The 24,371-nt window shown below is 39.1% G+C and overlaps 1 protein-coding gene across 1 annotated transcript in view; it reads left to right on the top strand.

Moving 5' to 3' along the window:
* Nucleotides 1-24,371, top strand: part of CELF2 (CUGBP Elav-like family member 2) — an 815,242-nt gene that overhangs the window by 187,339 nt on the left and 603,532 nt on the right. Inside the window, exon 2 of the mRNA XM_072825857.1 lies at nt 5,364-5,402. The gene's annotated coding sequence lies outside the window, so the exon portion shown is untranslated. The remainder of the gene's footprint in view (nt 1-5,363; nt 5,403-24,371) is intronic.

The following is a 24,371-nucleotide window of genomic DNA, read 5'->3' as shown; positions in this document are numbered from 1 at the left end:
ACATCATCTTGTTGGCTCCCACCAGGCTACAGTGTGGAAAGCTAAATAACATGATTTTATTTCCAAACTATTCATGACATATTTTTTTTTTCTGAAGGGGTTGTGCAAATCTTGATCCTAATCTTGAAATTAGCGTTGCCTTGCTAGGAGCCAGGGCCCAAACACATGGAAAGATAACAGGTCTATCATCTACTATCACTCCCAAAATGCAATCGGCAGGCCACTCAGATTGGAGTACGTATTTCCTCAACACAGCCCATGCTTAACTGCCATTACTAATACCCCCTTTTTTATGACATGTTCATTTATCCTCACAAGATACAATTTCCTTTCCCTCTGAACCTTAGGCACTTGAACTTTTCTTAGAGATCTGACACATTTTTCATATCATTGCTACTTAAGATTTCATTCTCTTGCAGGCAAGGGCTGAGTCTCATACATGCTTTAAACATAGCACATACTTGGCATACAATTGTTGAACTAAATTAAGTAGATTTTCAGTTTGAGTTTCCAATGAGAGTAATAATACCCTAACTGATAGGCCAGCCCAGCTGTGACCATTAGACAAAACAGGTCACTTTCCGAATAACAGAATTCTGATTAAAATTTGACAAAAAATAAAACAGGTTGTTTATGGTTTAGCTCTTACACTTTTAATAACTGTGAATGCCAAATTTAAATTTGGGGAATTAAATTGAAACTGTCTTTATAATTAGTCATTATTCTAAGGGCTGGATGAGCTAAATACTTAACCTTTAATTGTCTCCATTTATTAACAATATAAAATCTTTTAATATAGTCCAAAAAAAAAGGCAGACCAATTCAAGCCAGCTGCTCATGGTTTTATTTGACAGCTGTAAGGTAATGATGACCGCTAGCAATGTGTAGTCTAGGGAAGGAAATCTGCCAAGAGTATTCCCTGGGGACATTAGAGTATACATTTACATGATGTTAATAGGATGCTTTCAGAGGGTCACATCCTTTACATTCTCAAAATTATATGGAAGCCAAGTAAGTACCATTTATATAATGGCCATATGAATCTTATGGCTTGTGGACAGGACCATTGGATATAACCTTTCCTACTAGGTCATAGAATGTGAGGCCACTGCAAGGTCCAGGCCTTCAGCGCATGAATTCTGTGGTGACATTTTTGAAGCTTAGAAGCAGTTCTGACATTTTCGGGCTAGTGTTTTTCTAATCATCAATATCAGAATGACTTGGGAAGCTCTTGAGAATGCATATCCCTGGGGCCCCAATACAACATACTGAATCAGTGTCTCTGGAATGGAGCTTAGAAATCAGCATTTCTACAAAAGTTGCACTAACTTGTGATTGTCACACACAATAAAATGGGAGAACCTTCCTTAGGGTGTCCGAGTTCCACTTTCAACAACACATGGTGGTGCTACCCCGTGGTTTGCTCTCCACCACATTCTTTCCTTGGAAGTAGCTTTGTGTTTAGTGCTTTCAGTGATTCAAATATGGCTGACTCAGGCTTTGGGGGAATCCTAACTGCTATCTGCTAAACAATGAAACAAGTTGCCATAGGGTCAATTTGATTGAATTGTTCAGTTGGCCAGAATAAGCCACTAATCAATGAGAGTGGCCTGATTATTTGGGGCCACGTGAACAATAGAATCAGATGAAGTCCAGGTAATGCAATTACCAGGAATTGACTTTCTGACCATGGATCTGAGTGACTTCAGAAAGACAGTAACTTTATAAGATGACCTGGTAAGTTTCTGGCTTTAGTATACATGTATCCCTCTGTCTGAGCAGACCACTGATAAAGGTCTGTAGCAAAACTCTACTTTGGCCTACTCTGACAATTCGATGCAACTTGTTACCACCAATCTTTATCATCCTTCTGCCTTTGTTACCTATAATTTTATTATTTCATAAGAGAGATTCATACCCCCAACATCTAGCAAAAATATTTCCAAACTGTGGATTTTTAGGTTATTTTTAAAGGTCAATAAATTATATCTGATACCTTAAGAAGTTAAATGAATACTTAGAATTGCTTTACCTATTACCATATAAAAACATCCCTATTGTGGGGCTATCATCAGATTTGTCAGACACTAAGCACTTACTTGGCAACTACTAAAGAAGTTCAGTGAACTGATTCTGAGGAATCATGTGCTTTTTTTCAATCTTCTCTTCCCTGCATGGAAGATGTTGGTGATCTTTCCATATGACAGTAGTGCCTGTGCTGTGTAGACATGCAATGGTTGCAAAGAGTCTAGAAACTGGACATAAATGGATCTCTGTGGACACAGGGGACCAAGCGTTGATGGGTTTAAACCCTCCTTGTGGTCAATCAGTTTAAAGTTATTTACCCAAGCACACAGTAGTCCCAGAACTGGGGTAGATGGTGAAAGGGAGAGAGAAATCTCAGTTCTTGTAAGCAGAGGAAGTTATAGTTGATTATTATGATAATATGTGTAGCTAAGATATTAGCCATTTCATCATCTAACCTATACAAAAGTTGTTCATTCTACTACAATTAAGTCAAAACAAGAGAAATACACATGTAAGTGGGACAGAATTTCTAAGACTCCAGCAAATAGTGAATGAAAGAAACTAAAACCAATGTTCTAGCACATGACCATGGGAATTATGATTTTGATCCTTGAACAACAAAGTGACTTTTTTGTGAAAAATAGGTAATAGTCCTTGAGTAATAAGACTAAGGACAGAATGGCAACCTTTCCTGAAGCTGAATGCTTTCAATCCTTCAGTGGACCCTATGTGTATGTATGCCTGTATGTGTTTATAGTAACATGCTCTATAGGGAGATTTTACCTCTTTTTTTTAAAAAAATGAGATACCATAATAACAGAAGAGTTTATAAAATGTATATGTAAGGCTTAAAGAATAATTATATGTTAATATCCATTTAACCATCATCAGATCCTAGGATGCTAACTCCTAGAATCCCCATGTCATGCTCACTATCGAACCCTGATAAACATTAATGATTATTAATGGTGATTTTTTTGTGATATATACACACATACATATATACTACAGTCTTCAGGGGTCCCCAAAACTACCCTCACCTCTAATGCCAGCCCTAAGCTAGCAGGTCCCCAAAACCAATCTCAGGTTCCATAATTTGCTGGAAGGATACACAGAACTCACTAAAGCTGCTATACTCACGATGATGGTTTATTACAGTGAAAGGCAGAATAACGGCCAAGGAAAGCAGCACAAGGGGCAGGAAGACTCCCAGAGCACAGCATTTGGTTGTCCCCTCCCTGGGAAGTTGTATGAATAGTGCTTACTTCTCCTAGAGAAGACATGTGACAATATGTACACAGTATTACAACCATACAAGCCCATCCAAGCCTCAGTGTCCAGTTTTTTGGGGGGAGACTTCGTCACATAAGCATGGGATTATCTGCTGGGCTGACCTTTGTCTCCAGCTCTTCCAGAACTTGAGGTGATAGAGCATGATCCAAGGCCCCCCTTGATGCCATAAATCACGTAAATCACATTGGCCCTGAGATAAACAATGGCACTCTTATCAGGCAGGATATTCCAAAGGCTTATGAATTACTTCCCAAGAGCAAAGCAAAGGGCAAAGGCCAGACCTCTCTTGGAGCTAGGTTAATCCTTTTCTACACATATATGAATATACATATTATATATATGTACATATATATATATATCTTATATAATTGTCATGAAAAATATAGTGTTTCTGTCTTTGAACATCATACAAATGCTTCATATAAATCATTATATGTATACTTATATATTGTGTTTTGCTTCTTTATTTTCTATTTATTCCATACTGTTTTAATGTTCTAGATATTTTTATCAAATAGAAAGGAGAGTGTTGAAGTCTTGTTATAAGATAAAAAGTAGATTTGATAAGTAACTATAGTACAGCAATGAAGCCAATCTAGAACTTCATGCACAAATAGTTAAGGACTCCTTTTAAGGACCATGAGTATGCCCTTCATGGTCGGCGATGAGTGACCTAGATGACCCCAGAATGAAATACAGTCATATTTATTTTAATAAAAGCTATCACTCACCTATCTATATGGATTAACCTTAATTTTTAGGGTCAACAAAGATGAGCTCAATCATAGCATAAGCCAGGGGTCAATACAGTTTTTCTTAAAAGACCAGGTAGTAAATATTTTAAAATTTGTAGGCCAGGGGCACCTGTCTTCAGCTTAGGTCATGATCCCAGGGTCCTGGGATCCCGCATAGGGCTCCCAGCTCAGCAGGGAATCTGCTTCTCCTTCTCCCCCTGCTGGTGCGCGCACTCTCTCTCTCTCTCTCTCTTTCTTTCTCTGTCAAATAAATAAATAAAATCTTTGGAAAAAATAAAAATAAAATTTGTAGTCCATATCCTCTCTGTTCCAACTATTCATCTCTGCCGTTGTAGAATGAAGGCAGCCATCGACAGCATATAAACAAATGTGTGTGGCCATGTTCCAATAAAACTTTATTAATGGAAACTGAAATTTGAATTTTGTGCAATTTTCACATGCCATGAGATATTATTTTGATTTTTTCAACCATTTAATAAGGTAAAAAAACATTTATAGCTCATTAATCCTATTGAAACAGGTAGCAGGCTGGATTTGGCCCACGTTTACCCATATTCTAGGTCTAGGCTAAAGGATTCGGGGTTTCTAGCATTAGGTTCACATTTTCCATTTATAATAGAATACTCCTCATTTCTCACTAATTCATCAATCTTATACCACTGACAATCACAAAAGCGAAATGTAACTCACCTAAAACATTTTAGAACCCCCTTTGTATTGCTTGGCCAAAAAATAACAATGTTGCACATAGTAAATAGGTTTTTTGTTTTTTTTTAAGCGTTGGACCAGAACAACTAGTCGATGTTCTAGATTTTCTAGCATAAGAAAATAGACCAAGCTGATTCCTACAGTCATTTCTGATATTAAGTCCTTAGAATTTCAGTGGCAGAAGAAGGGTATTAATTTCTTCCTACCCCCCAATTCAATCGACATGGATCAAATTAAAGGTAAACATCAGACATCAAAATCCCCAAAGCAACATAGAAAAACTCTAGTAAACATTTTATCAACAGAGGTGTGGCAGAAATCAGAAATCAGTTAATGCAGCACTATCATTTTACCCTGAGAATGAAGGGGTCCCCCAGTGAATGCAATGAGCAATGAGTGATAGCAAATAACACAAAAGTCATATCATTGGCTTACTTGTTATACGTCGCTTTTATGGCAACATTTTTAACAAAAAAAAAAAGAGCAATTTTTTTAGAAATATGTTAGCCTAGAATATCTTTCTCAAATTCAAGAACTGAACTTAATCATTTCTTTTTTTTTTTTTTTTTTCATCTTTAGGTCTACAGAACTAAAGAAAGAAGTGATCCAGCCAAGCAGGTAAGAGCTCTTCTCTTCTGTAGGCTTAAGATGAACTACCTGAAGACACCTACTAAAGGTAGTGGTGGTACTTTAATCACATGGATTTGATTATTTGATTTTTGCTTTATGCTTTCTGATATGTGAATGGTTCTGTTGTATCTCTTTGGATTTTTCTCTTCTGGGTTTTGTTTACTGTTGAATCTGATCCTGTGTCTCTTTGGATCCCATTTATATCAAAGTTTACCTGTTGTTGGATATTGGCATTCCTGTATGACTAATTGATTTCACATTCCTGTACTACTCTTGGTTTATTTGATTGCAAGTTGTTTTGTTTTCCTAAAACATTGGCTTCTTTAAAAAAAATATTTTGAATAAGGTTATTGGAAGGATGTTCAGAAAATTAGGCCTATGGATTTAGTTTTTAGGTTGCAAACTGTCAACTATATACCAACCCCATCACTCTTGAATTGACAAAATGGCACACTATGCCCAATGCTGTCAGCGTCACAATCACCTGTTCATACCACTCAGCAAGGCCGTGTGGAAAGACGTCATACATACTTTTTCTTTTCTGTGTTTTTAAGTATCAAAATAATAATACCAAATTTGAAAGAATAATTAATTTTCCTTAAATAACTTAACACAGCAGTGCTTTCCTGACTGTGGTATTTCTGTATCGAGACCTGGTAAAGATTTTTGGACTGACCATTTCTCACAACAGCCCAGAAGATACACAGAAACTAATCAACGATTTCAAGTCATGCTCGCAGAAAAGCTATTCAGAATCCTTTTCCTTTTTCTCTTATAGGTTTTTAAATATCATTTCAATTGAATATTGAGGACTGCAAACTCAGGAACATTGTACTGATAAATGATTTCCATTAATAGCAATTTTATTCATTAGAGCTTTTTAATTTGTTTTGGTTTTGTTGATTTTATGCTTGTGTTTTTTATTTTTTCAATACATTCCATTTTTCTGTTTCTTTTCAATGTTTTAATCCAATTACCAGCTCTGTAAACAAGCATTTGCCACATCTACAGTAGATGCACTGAACTGTGAATGGAAGTGATTTCTGATTACAGACAGGCTAATTTTCAAGGGACAAGAGGAACAAAATGCAGTGAACTGAATAAAAGAATAATGGAAAATACCTTGTTAGGTGACATATGGCACAGATTTAGAGCACAGATGGGAAAGGAAAAGTTACTTAATCTTAAAATACATATGCATTGCATGGATTGTAGTTGTGATCTGGATCATATATGATTTCTTGGTTTTGAGAGGAAAGATATTTTACATTTTATTGCTCAGCAGTGTTCATTAATATTAGGATTAGCCTCTCTAATTGAGAGGGTGACAAGAAACAATTTAGAGCCTGTCAAACCCTAGAGTTTTGTTAAGAGAGCCAAAGGCAAAGGCCGTTAGGCAAGAGTGTCTCCCGAGTCCCTGAATTTTCAGTTTCTTATCCATCTCCCTCTTTCTTGATCCCCTTTCTCCACCTCTCTTTAAAATTTCTACTGTCATGGCCTCCTATTCTACAAAAAAAAGAATAAAAAACTTGCAAAATTCCTGCACCTAGAGGAATGATTAATAACATCTTGGGGACTTATCTGTGTTACAATTTTCACATATTGCCTGGAATTCATGCCTTGGGATGAATGGAGGAAGCATTGGTAATAGAGAATTGGGATCATTTTAATATGAGCCAACAGATGGGTGGACATTCTAGGGAGTAATAGGACTGTCATAGACCCCCTCACTTCATGGAGGTCTCAATACAAAGTGGGTTGCTCCTCTGTTAATGTGAGGGTTGACCATGATTATTTATTGGATTTAGAGTCAAAACAAAGTGAGTTTGGAATGGCTGCAGCTGTTTCTTACCATTCTTATCAGGAATATGAATGATGGGGGGGAGAGGGATGGAGAGCTCTTTCTATTGACAGAGGGTTCAATAAAATAAAAATCACAAATCATGAGTGCCTTGTCAAATTAGGCCACCTCCCATCACAGGAATACAATGTCCTGATTTGAAGCTCCTAAATCAGAGAAACAAGGCGCATAGGCTTTGGAGTCTTCAAGAAAACTAGCAGGCACCTAATATTCATAGCACTGGAAGCTACTTCACTGAACTCTTAACTACTGGGAATTAAGATTCTTACCTAATGATGAATTCTCTTTGGTCACAGCAAAGCCAACAAAGACAGAAGGCTAAACACAAATGACCACCAGAGACCAAAATATCAATTTCTTAGTAGAAAAGATGAGCTTGAAGGGATTTTTAGAACAAGTTAAATGTAGTAGTGGAAAGCAGGTAAACTCTTAATTTGCTTGGTGAAGAGCATGAATTTGATGAACCTTGGAGAATGGGGTGTCTGGAGATAGATGGATCCTGTACTCTTCTTCTCAGAGGCCAAAAGAAACTAGATTAAACACCTGTCTTCTGGTGGTTTTATGTGGTACGGTCTGATTCTACTTAGTAATGCAGCTTTCCATTCTTTAGGCAAACATTAAATCATAAAACGTTGCACAGTATTTAAAAGACATTTAGCTGCCAAACGATGAATAAAACGGGTGATTTAGACACTGGAATCCAAAGCTTGATGTCACTTTTATCATCTCATTTCATTATATACCATAAAATACAGAGTTGTAACTTATAATGACAATGACAATCACACATAATATATTCTGTAGATTCACTGCTAACTCTAGCAGAATGTATTTTAGACAGATTGGATAGTCCATATACAACTATCACACAGGGCTCTTGACTTTGGTTTCAGTGGTTTTATATGCTGCCTCAAGGATCAAGACCTAAAAAAACTAGTTGATGTTCATTTGAATCTTTACTTGATCTGAGGTTGATTTTATAGCCCAGGATGCCTACTGATGAAACCAGAAGGCTGTTCCAAATATGGCTAGGAAACATCCTAATAGACCACAGACATTTGCACAAGTGAGCCTTCAGTAAACAGAAGCTGACATGCAGAAGGTGAATGAATGGTCTAGGTTGGTTTTCTATGTTGATCAAACTCGTTGAATAATTGCTTAGCTATCCTCTTCCTTACTGAAGAGAGGGAGGAAAGAGGCCAGTTCAGAAAGGTAGTGTGGGGCAGGGACTAGATTGCCTTCTGTGGTCTTTGGCACCCACAAAAGACCCATAGCTACATTTTCAGTACCCTGCTGAATGATATGACAGAGAATTTTATCTACAATCCATCTGTCAATATGGGACAATATTGTGAGAGGTTAGACTTGCTTCCTTGGTGGCAAATAGTATATTCATTCAATTTGTTGATAAGATGGGGGTGGGGGGTGTTTCACTTTTCATTGCCCTAAACTATTTGCAGATTAACTGGAAAAGAGTTTGGAGTTATCCCCATGAAGTCTGTATCAGATAGCTTTAACTGAAAACTTAGTTGCTAAAAAACCTTAACTTTCTCTGTGTGTGTGTGTGTGTGTATGTGTAAGCCCATGCATGCGTGCACACACTTGTACACACATACCACAACCTCTTGCTAACTCATCCCTTCTCCAATCAAGCAGGCAAATTCTGCATCACATTGTTAGGGCTGGTCCACCTCCGATGACAGGCAGGCTCCATGACGTGGCTTTCTCATCCTCCATTCGGGACTCTGAGTCTGCCCTGATTTCACTTTCTTGACTAAAGCTTGAATCATGGCTGTCCTACCTAAATTCCTGACCTCTCGTAATTGTATACTCCTTAACCCTTGTTTCAGAAACCTGTAGCATTCACTTTTCATCTATTTTGGTTATGTTTTCATGGGCCTGATTTATGCTTGAGGACCACTGTTCCTTTCCTGTGCTTGGACCCATGAAAACATCCTATGCTTAAACCCTGGGGCTCCTTTTCCATTTCAGCATTTCACAGAAGAGAGTCGTAGAGTCTCTATGCATATCGGCATAGTTGCAAAGCACTGATGCTGTGAGTCTGAGCTGTTTTTTAATGGATGCCCATAGTCTATGCCCAAAAGGACTGCCATAGAAATACTAAAGGTTAACTTTCCTCCACCTGAGATTTACTGCTGAAATTAGCAGAGCTCATTTGAGAGATAAATTTGCTCTTTAAAAATTTATTTCCTCTGCATTCATTTTCTCTTCCTATAAATGGGAACCTGGGATCTCATAAAACTAAATTAAAATTATCAAATACTATTGAACCAACCTAATGAAAATTTTAACCAAAAGTCATTGTAAATTAGGTATGTGCTATATTGAGAACACAAGCCTTTGTAAAGTAGATATTGTTCTTATGTAAACTCATGAATGGAGACTTTCTTGAATAAATTACTTCTTAATAACATCAGAAAGTCATTGGCTGGGTAAATATCTCCCTGGGGCATTCACTGAGATTCTGGAATTTAAATGTTCAATAGAACTTCATATTTGTCACCTTTACTAACGAGTTTTTCTTTATGAAATCATTATTAGCATGAAAAGGTTAAATTTTGTGTCTTATTTCTAGAATTAATACCATTTAAAAGACCTCAAGGGATTGAAATTTGTCTTGCCGGCACACAACATTTACATAATTTCTCTTACCCCCACATCTTTACTCCCCAATCCACTGGCACTTCACTACCTGAAGCAGGAGGGAAATAAATGATCAGAACAGCCTGAATGTCTGGGAATTTCTGCCAAAAGGAGCAATGGGCCTTCTCAAAGGACCAAATAGCAAAATCATTTCTTCCATTCCAACTTGTGATTCTGGCATCTAAAACTTTTACGGTTGTTCTTTCTAAGCTACACGTTTCCCTGTGGCTGCCACATTTCTAACACTCCTAAACACATTTATCAAAACTCCTTGAGTTGTGAGAATTTGCTTTGTTATGGTCACTCCAGAGTTTTGTTTTTTTTTTTTTTAATTTGGGGACATTTTACCTGCATTTCTTTCCTTTCAACATTGCAGCAGATGCACTAATTGTTCTACTATCGAGATAAGAACTGTAGGTCCTGTAACTGCAGCATGGACTTATCAGGTAACTCTACGCTGCAGAACCCTGTGAGGTAGGAGATAGAATACTTATTTATGAACAGATCTGCACTGCTTTTCCACATAGGGAACACTGAAGCAATGCTATGAGATTTCAAAGATGCCATCCCCATGACCACACTCGGAAAGAACGAGGCCAATAGATTATCATCACTGTTCTCCTATGCTGCCCAGTTCCTGCCCATACTCTTTCTGTTTGTGGCTTTCCCAAATTTACTGATGACTTTATACCACAATGAACTAAGCCAATAGGATACTTGCTGCATGTCCAGGACAGAGAAAATCCAGGGTGCATTGCTCTCTGACAACTAAGTATTCACAGCACCTTTACAAGATTTATAGCATCTGGCTTCCTTAAAAATGGAATCAATACCTTAAGACTAATCCATGACAATATAATTGGTTGTAAGAAAATGAATGGTTTCCTTTTGGAGTACCATAATCTTTTATCACTGTTGCTACATATTGGGTCAAAAAAGTATATTTAATAAAATCATAACATGAAAAATTAAAACTAGTATTTGAATATACTTCGTAGTACTGTGAAATGTTTTTTGACACAGAGGCTAAAGGTGTTAACAAAAGTTGCTGAAGGATGGTTTTATGCCAATGCATTTGCTCCTAAGCCAACACCCAAAAAAGCTATGGATATCACCGCGGCACAAAACAGATTTGCCAAAGACCCCGGATTAACAAATGATTGAGTATTTTTCCCAACATTTGCAAAGAAAACCCTATATTCACCCAAAGATTTTAAACAGAAGTGAAAGTATTTCCGCATTATGCTGTAGATTCATTTTGAAATACGTATATTTTAACAAACTTGCCTCCATATACATACACATAACATTTTTCTACTAAATTTAAAATCCAATCCCATCAAACATAATTGAAATCAAATATGAAATCCCACAGAAAATATTTCCCAGGCTGATAATAATCCAAACACCAGATGGAGTTCCACAGACAGAAGTCAGAGTAGATAGGATTGAGAATGAGGTTTAAATGGTAGCTAGCTCTGTGGAACAAAGGGTGAGATATGCACTCACCGTTGTTAGGACCTACGGTCTCTGGTCACAACTATACTTCGTCTTTCTATCATTCCTCCAAATTCCAAATTCTCTCCTCTTCTTCATTACTGTCTGAGACTCTACAGATTTCCTCCATGACAGAAGATTCTCTGACCTCACACTTGAAAATTCCAGAACCTTGTAATTTTGTAACTTGACTTGACTGGCTCATTACCACGTCTGAGTTGCAGGTGTCACCTCCAGGGTATGAGGTACTCCAGTCTGAAATTCCCTTATGTCTGAGGCTTGAGTTATATAAGACAAGTATGTTTCCTGTTTTTCAATTCTGTGTTATTAAAATGATCTATGTGTCTCATTTAACAAGAGTTACTCACATGTGTGCTAAAGCAGTACACTACGTATGATATTCTGACTTGCCAAAATAAAAGTAGTAAACTAAGTCAAGAATGCCCAGGTGCCCTCATCAGGTTCCCATCAGTATGTACTGGTTGGCCATAGTTCAGGGTAAAGACGGAACACCTGGAGGCAAAAATCTCAGCTCAACCTCCTACAAGCAGTATGTCCTAAGGAACACTTTTGTGGCTGTCTCAATTTCTTTAAAAAAAAAAAAAAAAAAAAAAAAGGAGGATTACCATATTTCCTATCTCACAATGTGGTGTTATGGATTAGCTAATAAAATATATTTAAGATGCTTGGTATCATGACTAGGACATGTTATTATGACAACCTGACTTAGAGCAAGGCAAAAGAAGTAGCAGTCTACCTAGAGCAAGCATCCAATGTGGGTTTTGGAGGAAGTCGAGTATAACAAATGACTACAGGGCTTAATAAATAGCAAGACAGGGCACCAACAATGCCTGGGAATTACCAATATGGTAGTGGTTGTTTGCAGGATGTTTCCAATGGGAGAGAGATGTAGGGAAGTGATGATAGATTACCAGGGCAGCTCTTGGATGATCGCTGTCCATTGCAAAGAAAGAGCACCACAGGAAATCCATCTCATTAAGAATGCTCCGAAGCAGTGCTTAGGGCAAGGTTTGAGACCTGGTAACAGTATACAGACCAGCTCTGTAGGCAATCATGAGGGCTGGGATCGTAACCCACAAGCCCTGACATGACACCAGCCATTTCACTTCATAGATCCTAGAAACTCATTTAATAGGACAGTAAATCTCTGGTGGAGTATTCAGGTTAACTGGAAAAGGGGCTTCAGGAGAGGATCCTAAGCCAATGGAATTGACTCCTGGCGCTCAGAACGGTAGAACCGTTCCACAAATCAGGCTACTGATTATGCAGGTTAACTGAGTTTTCTGCTGTAAGATGTCACTAACTATACCTATGTCTCTCAGCATATGGGGAGAGTTAAATAAGAGATAAGACATATGGAAGTGCTGGGGTGCCTGGTGGCACACTTGGTTTAAGCACCTGACTCTTGGTTTCAGTTCAGGTCATGATCTCAGGGTCGTGAGATGGAGCCCCCCCGCCCCCTCGTCGGGCTCTGCACTCTGCTTGAGATTCTCTCTCCCTCTCCCTCTGCCCCTCCCACTCACTCTCTCTCTCTCTCTCTCCTAAATAAATACATAAATCTTTTTAAAAACCAGAAGTACTGAGCAGAGTCCTTGATGCAAAGTACATGAAACATAGGTGTAGCTTTCTTTTTGTTGTTGTTGTTGTGCTTCCTAACCTCATGTACCTAAAAAAGAGAAACCACATACTTTCTTAAAATCATACATCCATTAGTTTTCAGGATTATCATCCAAAGAGCGGAACAGCATCCTCAATGAACTGTAGGTCTGAGGCTCTGGTCCAATAATGTGCTTGTGCAGCAAACACATTTTCGGCTGAACTGCTTCCTGACTGACTACTGTTTTATTCCCTTTCACTTTATAGAAAAGTCAGCAATGAAAGACTTCTCAAAGCATCCATTTATTAGCATAAGCAAACAGCAGAAGAGCCATTTTCACACACGCCAACACGGAAGGAAGGGCTGTCTAGAGCCAAGCTTCTCAACAACACCCACACAGAGTCAACACTATCTTAACCGTCACTCTTGATTACACAAGTCAGTAATGAAGTCTATCTTTGCAATTAGCCTACAGTGTGGTTCTTTGTAAATATATGTAATATGGTGGTAAGCTTGTATATCCATTATATATATAATTATACACTAGTAAATTGGTACATATACAGTATATATGCTATATACATGCTATGTAGCATAGGAGATACAAACTATAGTGTGTATATATATTATGTGCTATATACACTAAGGTAATATGTATATTTTATATATATATATATTTACTATATACCAACACTATACATATATATACACTATATACTATAGTAGGTAACTACTACTACTACACACTGTAGTAAGATATACATCTTGCTATAAGATGATATGTATGTATATATAGACATGTATCTTAATTTTTTCAGAGTAAAATGCCTTACTTTACTCACAGAGATTTTTTTGATAAGAAAATATGTTAGAAGATGAAAAGGATCCTTTGAAAAATTAAATATTATCCCAATTACGCTGCATGTGTATGTGTGTATAAACATGGAGCCATACATATCAAACGCCAAGAAAATAATACATGTTTTGAAGACAACTCCATTGAAGGTCTCTTCTGGTCACTAAACTTACCATCATGATGATCATTCAGTCAGGATGGGAGAAAATTTCTATGAAACTTCAGGGCTTCGATATAATTTGTCAGTTATGTACGTAAACTGCTTGACGTCATAACTGCTACTCATTGCACCCTGTGAGCCAGGCAGTGTGCTAGAGATGGGAACATCAGTGGTAAATGCTTCGCATGCAGCCCTCGTCCTTATGGAAATGGATACTTGGGCACTCAGTAAATAATGGCACAAATAGAGGTATAATTGCAAATTGTCTCAGTGCTGTAATGGATAAGAATAGAGCAAATAACAAGGAGATGAGACCTAATCATCAAAATATTCCCTGAGGAAGTGACATTTGCTCCAATATCTGCAGGGTGATTTGTAGTCATCTAGATAGACAGGTGGGGTGGAGGATGGAGAGGACGGGAGAAGTGAGGGTGCAACTTTCAGGCAGAGAGATAAGGGAGGATCAGATGTCCTGGTGTGGAGGAGGTGGTCCCCTGAGGCAGACTGGATTTTATAGCTGAGGAGCTGGAGAAAGCCCTATCAAGGGTGGGGTGGGGAGAGTTCAGGAAGAAGCCAGAGAAGGCTGCAACCTCCGGGGACCTTGCTGGCCTCCCAAAGGATTTCGGTCTCTACTCTAAGAGCCATTATTAACTACTTCTGGCTTTCAGTTGGAGTGAAGAGATTTGCATTTTACTTAGAAAATACCAGTAACCCTTCTGATGATGGTGAAGAATAGAATGGCACCATGAAAATATTTTCCACATTTCACACTCTTCCTACCTTCATCTTAGGGGAGGCTGGGCTTAAATAGAGAGAAGTTGTATCTCAGTAGTTAAATGTTGACATAATAATAATTCCAGGAAAAAACAAGAACAAAATTCCAATCTCTACCCTCAACTGAAAATACGGCCCCTGCTAGATATTTGAAATCCCTAAGCAAAAGTTTTACATCTTTGGCATAAAGGCTTTATTTCTATTAAAATGCTAAAATAAACTAATAAATAAAATAAAATAAAATAAAATAAAAAGCACACACTCTGAGAAGTAGTGCATGAGCCCCATGCACCCATGGCTCAGTATGGGTCAATCATTCCCTGCTATAGGGAGTGGTTTTATTTAGGAAAAGACAGAATAAGACCCAAATATGGGAAGACGGACAGGGCAAAATGAGGAACACCGTGGAGAAGAGATAGTGAGACAAGGGAAAGCCCCGGAAACCAAATCCACAGACTTTACAATTTTGCAATCTGATCACTACCTCCTTTGAGAAAACTTCACAGGAGCCCTGGCTACCAAGTTTTGGCTTCATTATTCCTTCTGTTGCACCTCAACTCAAGGATGCAGGCTTGATGCCTCCCTTTTCCCTACACCGATAAACCACAACCATGATGCCAAGACTTAGCTTATCAGGGGCCCTCAGCTAGAACAGCTCAGAAATGCTCGGAACCGTGTTCGCAGCTTGCCTGGAGTAGAAGACCCTAGACTCCGGGTTGAAAAGCCTTCTGCCACCCCAGAGACGAATCCTGCTTCCCCACCTGCTCCGAAGGATGAGGCAGACAAAACCCAAACACGGAAAAAGATGCAAATCTCTCCAGGAACTGGGACAAGTAGGAGCCTCAGCTCCGAATGTCAATTACTGGAAGTCTCCAGAGCCTGGTTAAAAATAGATACGCAGGTTTCTTTGTTCACATGTCAGAAAGGGTCATCCCATCAAATCAGATTCCCATCACCCTCTTTTCACCCAATAGCTGAGTTGTCAAGCATTTGCAACTGTGAATCTTGGTTACGGTGCTGTCACAGTGTCCAAATTAGCATGCGCCCTTTCAATTATATCCAAATACCACGGTCTCCAGGCTTTCACAGGATGTGCACGATGCGGAGATGCATGTAGACATCACATGTGTGAACAATGCTATAACCAGGCTGTTTTCCCCCCAGATAGCCTCTGTGTGTTTGTGCAAAGAGAGAGAGAGGGAGTGGGGGCCGGGAGCAGTCCGAGGTGCCAGCAAGCAAGTTAAGGCAAAAGCAGGAGGCAGGACAGGGTGCAGATGTGGAAAGCACATACGATTTTCCATTTCAGCTGCCTCCTTGCTTAGGGACCCTTAGAAAGTCCCTCACACCGCAGCTTTTCCCTCCTCTAGACTTAGGTGAATCCCTGGCTACCCACCTTTGCCCAAGAAATACTGTACAAATGAATTAGATTTAGTCTGAATGACTCATGAACTTCTCCTGCTAAAAGTACTTAAATTTGCAGTCAACTCCAAATTAGACTCGGTAATTGAAGGAGCCACTGTACAGATATTCCCAAATAACAGACAATCTAAAAGTCATTTTGACTTGATTCTGGAATGCAATGTTTGATTTTTGAGGGGAGCAGCGAGTTTGCTTCCCTAATTAGTTTTGGCTTAGGCCGGTATTAAACTTGTATTCTATCCCCCGAGCCTTGCCTGGCTTGAAACAAAAAGATACAGAATAGGAAGAAGAGACCCCCCCAAAAAAATGTAAATTTTGCCACTAAAAAGGGAAATATTCACCACAAAATGAACAATTTACAAATCCTCAATAAGTCTGGGTTTTACTTTCGAGAGAAGAATGCTGGAGGTATGCTTAACTTTTTGCTCTTGCCAGAATTTTCCTCTTCATTCGATTCTCTCCTCCACAGTGTCTCTCACCTGCCAGTCTTTGGGATTTCACCTTGCCGAGGTGTCCCCACCCCACCCCACCCCAACCCCACCGACCCCAAGGAGTCACTATGGCTGTGTCAGTGGTTGGGACATCTCAACCAGGCTCATCACGTGTGCACAACGGCTCCTTCCATGGAGAAGCAAGCATTTTAAGAACCAGTCTTCCTTCTAAAACAGCTGTTCCAGATCTGGGTTTGGCGATGAACGGAATTTGTCAGAGCTTGGGTATACCCATCTTTCACTCTAAGTGATTTTAGTCCCTTGGCCCTTTTCTCATATAAGCTTGCTTCTCTAGTAGAAGATCCTATAGAACGGTCTCCATTTCAGACCATGTCTGGTGCCTACCCAAAGGCTTCCTGACAGCCCTCAGCAATTCTGCTGTCTCCTGGGCGGGGGCGGGGGGGGGGGCGGCAGCCTAATTTTTTCAGAACCTGCAGGCCTTACATAGCGATGTCCTTGCCCTCTGGATCCCTTTGAATGACAACTGCCAAGCTTACAGTTTTTGCCACATGCTGAGAACTGTTCTGAACCCTTGGTGTAAGTTAACTCATTTCATCACAACTCTCTAGAGGTGATGGTTTTATTTTCTGCATTTCACAGGTGAGGAAACCTGAGCAGAGGGATGTTAAGTAGTTTTAGCTAGTGGCCCAGCGAGTGATGGGCTGAGAATTCAAACCTGGCCTGCTGAGCCGGGCTCGGGTTTCTACTCCCTTCCTCCACCTGACAGCCAGCCTGCCCCTACCCTGCCCTGCCATCTACCCTGATCCTCGCTGCTGCGGCCCTAGGAAGGACACAGAGTAGAAAACTGAAGATAAAGACAGCTCTACATGGGTCCCTCTTAAGTACGGTCTCTAAGCAGCTCTCAATCATCAATCAAGGCAGAAAGTCTGCACGTGGGGAATGGTGTGTTTGAATCATTCCCCAGTGGTTCAGTGGACAGCCAGGGTTGAGAACCATTCATCTAGCTTAATAGAAAGGAGAAGAGAAGGAGGTCGCACAAAACGATGGGTCATAAAAATTGAGGTGCGTTGCATTCCGAATCCCAACATTACCCCTGGGCCTGGGTCTCATTCCACACATAACAAAATGTGCAGCCCTTTCCCAGGCGAGGGGAGGATGGCATGTAATTAGGTTGGATCTCGCCCTTTCTTGAAGGAAAAATCATAAAACCGTAATCGATACAGCAGTGTAGTAGACTAGGAGGTTGGGCAAGAGAATGTATAGGAGGTCACTTCTGCCTCAAAAGACCCATGATTGCAGAAAAAAATATTATAGCAACACGAAATGGCAAGCATAAGATGGATTAAACTATCTTTTTTTACCTCTGTCCCTCGCTTTGCATTTACAGTAGAACTCCATGGTTCTCACTTCAGTACTTTGTAAGCCAGATAATTATTTGAAACCCCTGCAGTCCCAAAGCTATCTCTGAGTAAGGATTTAATGTCTGAGTTCTATAGTGAGATTTCTGATCACCAAGACTTCATCATCTTTATGAAACAAGCGACAATACATTTACTGATACGCAGCACAGTTTTATCATAGACTGTTAAGTCTGAACTGCCATTGTCAAGACAAATGGATAAAGCATATTGTGTGATTTACTTTCCTTGATTTTTTTTTCTGTTTGCATACCCATTCATCTGCAAAATTCAGTAATTCACAATGGGGCTCTCTGTCATTAGTCTGAATTAGTAAGTTTCTACTGTATTTTAGAAATCAAATTGAAGTCCTCGGGAGGTTGAAATGCTCGAAATTATCTAAATGATTTTCATTATTGTAGCTCAGATTTTTATTAAACATGTTATTACTTTTCAGAAATAATGAACAATAATATAATAATTAATAATCAAATATACATCAAGGGGTACTTTATCTCAAACTACAAAATTAAAAGGCTGATCGTCATCTATGGCAATGGAGTACATACAGTGTCTGGTTTCTCTGTGAGACGGTTTTGCTGGAAAGTTGGAGCTTAGTGAACTCTCAGGCAGGCACCCTGCTTTCTCCCTTGTCTTGCTGTCTGTCAACACTGATGACCAGCGCATCTTGCTGACTGGGTCCAGGCACAGGCTCTTAACCGTAGAAGAACTTTTAATGGTGGTCATAGTATTTGATGGTAAAAGAGTTATCAGCATTCCCATTGAAGTGCTCCCTCCTCAGCCCATCCCAGCAGAGATGAGAAAGCCTGTATAAGAATCCTTTTCTCTTCTCTTTCCCCAACCTCACTTCCTTCTGGCCCTACTTCCTTCCAGATTCTTCCACAAATGAGCATCAAGTCACAGAAGACATTTGTGAAACTCTGAAACCATGCGAATGTGTGAGACCCATTTCCCCCTTTCTCCTATGACTCAGAGATCCCTGAACTCACTGTAGCACTGAAGTCTGCCCCCTTCCCTTTGAGAAACTGGAAAGACTCATAGTGAGACTTTTCCTTAGCAGTTTGGAAACCCTCTGAAGCATTTGCATTGAAAACATTCAATCCCTACTATGTAATTAATGAAAGACTGTGTTTCAGTGTCCAGGTGGGGCTGCGGGAGTGATGGCAATGCAGAGTAAAGACACTCCACCTGAAATTATACACAAAAATCTAAAGTGGAGTCTCAAACCTCTCACTTACTTAGCACTTAGAAGATCAGAAAAAAAGTTGGTGCTTATATCCAACCCCCCCCAAAGCTTCCTGGATTTTCCATCACTCCCCTGCTGAAATAATCTATTTTAAATGTCCTTAATTTGCCAGTTACTCAAAGTGTCCTCTTAGTCTGCAGGGTCTCTCTCCTGTATCCCTCCCCACTTGTCCCTGGCTATTTCAGCCTCATCTTTCAGGTTTCAGAGCAGATGACTCTTCCTCCAAGAAGCCAAGCTAGGGCTGGGGTCCCTTCTATGTCCACTTTTCCCAATAGTACTCAATAAATCATGTTGCTTTCATGGTCTCCTCCATGTAGACCATAGACTCCATGAATGCAGGATCACATCTGCTTATGCATCTTTATTCCTATTACCTAGCACCTGGCACAAAGTAGACACTCAACAAATTTTTGTTCAGTGAAAGAGTGGGTGAATGAATGGGTGGATGATGTCTGTGATGCAGGGGAACATTGCGTCTTCCCTCTCTCTGTTCATTCCACTACCCTATCCGGGTATCCCTCCAGCGCATCTCAACCAGCTTCACGTCCTCCATCCATGCCTTCCACTTTACAATATCTGGACCCTCCCACCTTCAGAGCACTCAAGGATGGGAAAGGAAAGGGTGTGCATGGGCTCTTATACTATAAAATAAACAAGACCTCAGGTTTTCCAAAGGCAGATGTATCAAATGATGGAAATGATATTGAGGTGAAAGAAAAAGAAGGGGAGCTAGCCCATGAAATTAGGAAATCAAGAAAAATTAGCAACACTGGCACTGATTATTAAATGCTTGGATTGGCTATGTGGATGTAATACAAACTGCATTCATTTACATGAGTTGCTCATAAATTTTGCCTGAACATGGTGCAGAAAAGAACAACATTATCTATCATAAGACACCTGTCAATGTTTCTCCAGTGGTGAGTCTTTCCTTAGAGTGGCAAACCCAACACACACATTTTTTTTCTTTTTTTCAATTATCTGTGTATGTAGCTCAGTCAACTCTCACAGCTTTAAAATCAAGAGAGAACTCTGTGACTATATATGCATTTGTTTTTTTTTTTTTAGATTTTATTTTCTTTATTTATTCATGAGAGACACACAGAGAGAAGCAGAGACACAGGCAGAAGGAGAAGCAAGCTCCCTGCGGGGAGCCTGATGTGGAACTTGATCCTGGGACTCCAGGATCACACCCTGAGCCAAAGGCAGATGCTCAACCGCTCAACCGCTGAGCCACCCAGGCGTCCCTATATATGCATTTGTTGAATTGTGTAAGTCATTAAATGTTTTCAAATACTGAAATTGACTTTATCTAAATCGATTACCCCATTAGGAATAAGGTAATAGTAACAAGTGACAAAACTTTTCTGTTTGGACTTACCATTAATTCATTTGAATTAAATTCAGCCAAAATTGAGTGAGTGCCTTCCATGTAACCGATTGTAGAAATACTAAAGAGAACACCCCTTTCAAGTCTCCATCCCCAACCAGGTATTTTAGAGTAATGGAACCCAGACTTAGCTAGGACTAATCACATAACCAAGATCTCAAAGAAATGGTCATTTCATCATCAACTTCAACCCATCAGCCTCATATTGGACTCACAGCATTTGGAACACCACTGCATTTCTCAGGTTCTGTCTTCACAGTAATAAAACCCACGGGCCTCAACATGGTATACAAAGAAGGTGCCTAAGTCATATTAGCAGGTGCCTGACCAAATGCAACCAACCTTTAGTTATTCCTAATAATAGGAAGCAAGAGGGCACTGTATTAAAATTCTCAAGTAGTTCAAAATCCTTCCTTAAGAATATTACTGTTGAAAAGGAATGGATATTTGAGTCTTAAAGAGTCTCAACTCGATCCTCTCAGATTAAGTATTAAGAAACCTAAAATCTAAAGAATTTAAGTGTACTGTCAAAGATCATAGTAGTTAGTGGCAGAGTCAAGAATAATACTCAAGTTTCCAGATACGTAGCTCAGTGACCTTTTTTAACCTAGATTTTACAACTTTAACCTTTTACCAAAACATTAAGTAGGTATATTGGTCAGCCAACCAAAGATAACTTATGTGTCTTCTAGTGAATTGAAAGAGAGGAGATAGAGCCAATGAAAACACCAAAGAAAACCCAGAAAGCCTTTAATTTTATAAGTGACTATTCCAGACTGGCCTAGAACTCAGACTTTTATCTTCCAAAATCAGGTCAGTTTTTCAATAGAACCTCAATCCTTGAGATAAATGTTAAAATCGTGAGCTCTGACTTTGGGGGGTGATGGGGCTTTCCCCTTCTCTATCAACCCCAGTTAGATAATCAACTTCACTTGAAATGCCAGCTCTTTGAGTACAATGCTCTGGTGGCAATATAAATAATAACTCAATTTTAGGGTACTAATTACAGAAGCCAGACTCTATAATCAGTGTACAATTTGATCTAGAAATTCTCCATTGGAGTGTGTACCCTCAATCTCCAGACACTTTATTAAATGTCAGCAAAAGTCTCGCCATCTGATACTATTAGGGGCTTTTGCTTATGTCAGGCAGGGTGAAAATAGATTTCTTTCCTTTATTTAAGATAGGAAAAATAGGTCAATTGAATGAAGTTCATGTCAGATAACGGTGAAATGATAGTTATCTTTAAACACTTGAACAATGAACAATGTGAGATGCATTCCTTGTTAATCTAGAGACAAAATTAGAAAAATTGGGTAAAGTACAGGGAGGCAGATTTTTGTTTCACATAAAGAAAAGAATCCCTCCCCAATCAGAGCTGATTGACAATATAAATGACCTGCCACAAGAATGGGTAAGCAACTGGTCACTGTTGAGGCAGAAGCAGACTGATGACCGTCTGTCAAAGGTGATGTAAGTGGGAGTCCTGCATGAGTGGAACAGTTGAACAAGATGATCTCCTTTTCAATATTTTTTTTTCTAAAATCCAGCTTTGTACGATTTAGCCTCTATAAATTTATTTCAATAATGTTTGGTCTGTTACTAGAAATCACTGGAAATTTTCCTGTTGTGCAGTATTTCATAGCACTGGCTAAGTCCACAAACCAGAAACACAAGGATCATGTTTCTATAATGAACATGTAAGTTTAAACAAATATAGAAATAAAATCTCGAAGCCAGAAGATTCTCTAGAATCCCATCAACCTGCTCTGCAGATGAAGACTTTGAGATCCAAGAAGGCGAATGACTTGCCCACAGCTCATGGGATTAACAGAGTGGTGATGGCTTTGGGCACTGTTTCTAGCCAAACCAATTAATCCATATAAGGGCTGATGTCTTGGAACACAGGACAATGATATTAAATGGCCCTGAAGAAGGAAACACAAACAAATGACTGGGCACATATAAAATACTTCCAAATTAAAACATAAAACTCATGTCCGTGTGCAAAACTAAGGGGAAGGAAAAGAATATTATAGAGCACAATGATAAGAAAAGTCATTGACTCAAGAAAGAATAGGAAATTATAAGAAAAGCATTCCAGATTATTCCACTTGAGAGCTATTTTTCTTGTTTGCTTCTCTTTTTATTGACTATATCTCATTGTAAGATCTTGCCTTGGATTCTGATATAAATATTATTATTGAGCCCAGAATACAGTCGTGTATGATTGAAATAATATACTGAAAATGGTGGGAAATGATATTTAAGTTAAGAAATAACAATCCCGTGAGCATACTGGTATTCACCCTGACTGTTGCAAACACACACACACACACACACACAGACTAAATTTTTCTCTAAAAAAATGAAGGCATAATTATATAAATTTATAAAAGCAAAGGCTATTTCTGGCCTGTGGTCTTTAAGCTGCCTGCCCTTGCAAGGTATTATATATGCAATATGTGCTTAATAAATACTCATATATGAAAAGGATGATGATGATAGCAGCCTTTGCCAAATGCCAATTACAGGACATCCAGTCAAAGCTTCATGGGTCAATACATCAGCAGAAAGGAAGCAGCAAATGGAATTAAAATAATGTATCTGTTTGTTCATTGTTAATGGCTGCTATGAATTTGAATTAGGCCAGTAATTGCTTCCCTGATATGAGAGCAAAATGCCAAGGTAAAGACTGTAATTAACATTCAGAAGGAATGTACTCCCGGAGTGTGGGGACTCCTTTGAAAAGAAATCTCCAGTTTCTTCTGTCCCTTCTCCAAATCTCTTTCTAATTTCTAATTTCTTAGCACTCTTTTCTCTCCATTTTTGCTGGTTTTCATCCCTCCCCCTCCTTTCACATTTAATCGTTGTCCCTGATTTTGAAGCTAGCAAAATTCCTGTGTTAAGGAACGCTCCTCCTTTGCCTCAAAAAGTTAGGAAATAGGAAGTAACTGCCCCACCTGAAGCAAAGAAATGCAGGAGTCACACAATAAATCCGTAAATTCCATAGTGTCATCATTCCCAGGCTATGTGACTTCTTGGTTTGACCTTTAGGCAACCAAGAATGGAACTCATTCCATTGAGTTCATTCCATTGGTGTATTGAACTCGAAATTGGCCTTTTTTTTTTTTTTTTTTTTTTTTTTTTTTTTTTTTTTTAGCAATCACATGAATTTTTTTTTATCACATGAATATTTTTAATTTTGGAAATTTATGCTGTAGGTATTTCATGGAACACGTACCTTTATTTTTTTATTTTTTAAGGTTTTTCTTTATAAATTTATTTTTTATTGGTGTTCAATTTGCCAACATATAGAATTACACCCAGTGCTCATCCCATCAAGTGTCCCCCTCAGTGCCCATCACCCAGTCACCCCCACTCCCCGCCCACCTCCCTTTCTACCACCCCTTGTTCGTTTCCCAGAGTTAGGAGTCTCTCATGTTCTGTCTCCCTTTCTGATATTTCCCACTCATTTTTTTTTCCTTTCCCCTTTATTTCCTTTCACTATTTTTTATATTTCCCAAATGAAATTGGCTCTTAAGGCCGGTAGGGACACAGAGGATTCACTGTCAGGCATCAACACACAGCAGAGGTTCTCC

Source organism: Canis lupus, chromosome 5, assembly GCF_048164855.1.
Source record: "Canis lupus baileyi chromosome 5, mCanLup2.hap1, whole genome shotgun sequence".
Classification (NCBI taxonomy): Eukaryota; Metazoa; Chordata; class Mammalia; order Carnivora; family Canidae; genus Canis; species Canis lupus.
This window is presented reverse-complemented; position numbering and strand designations above follow the sequence as displayed.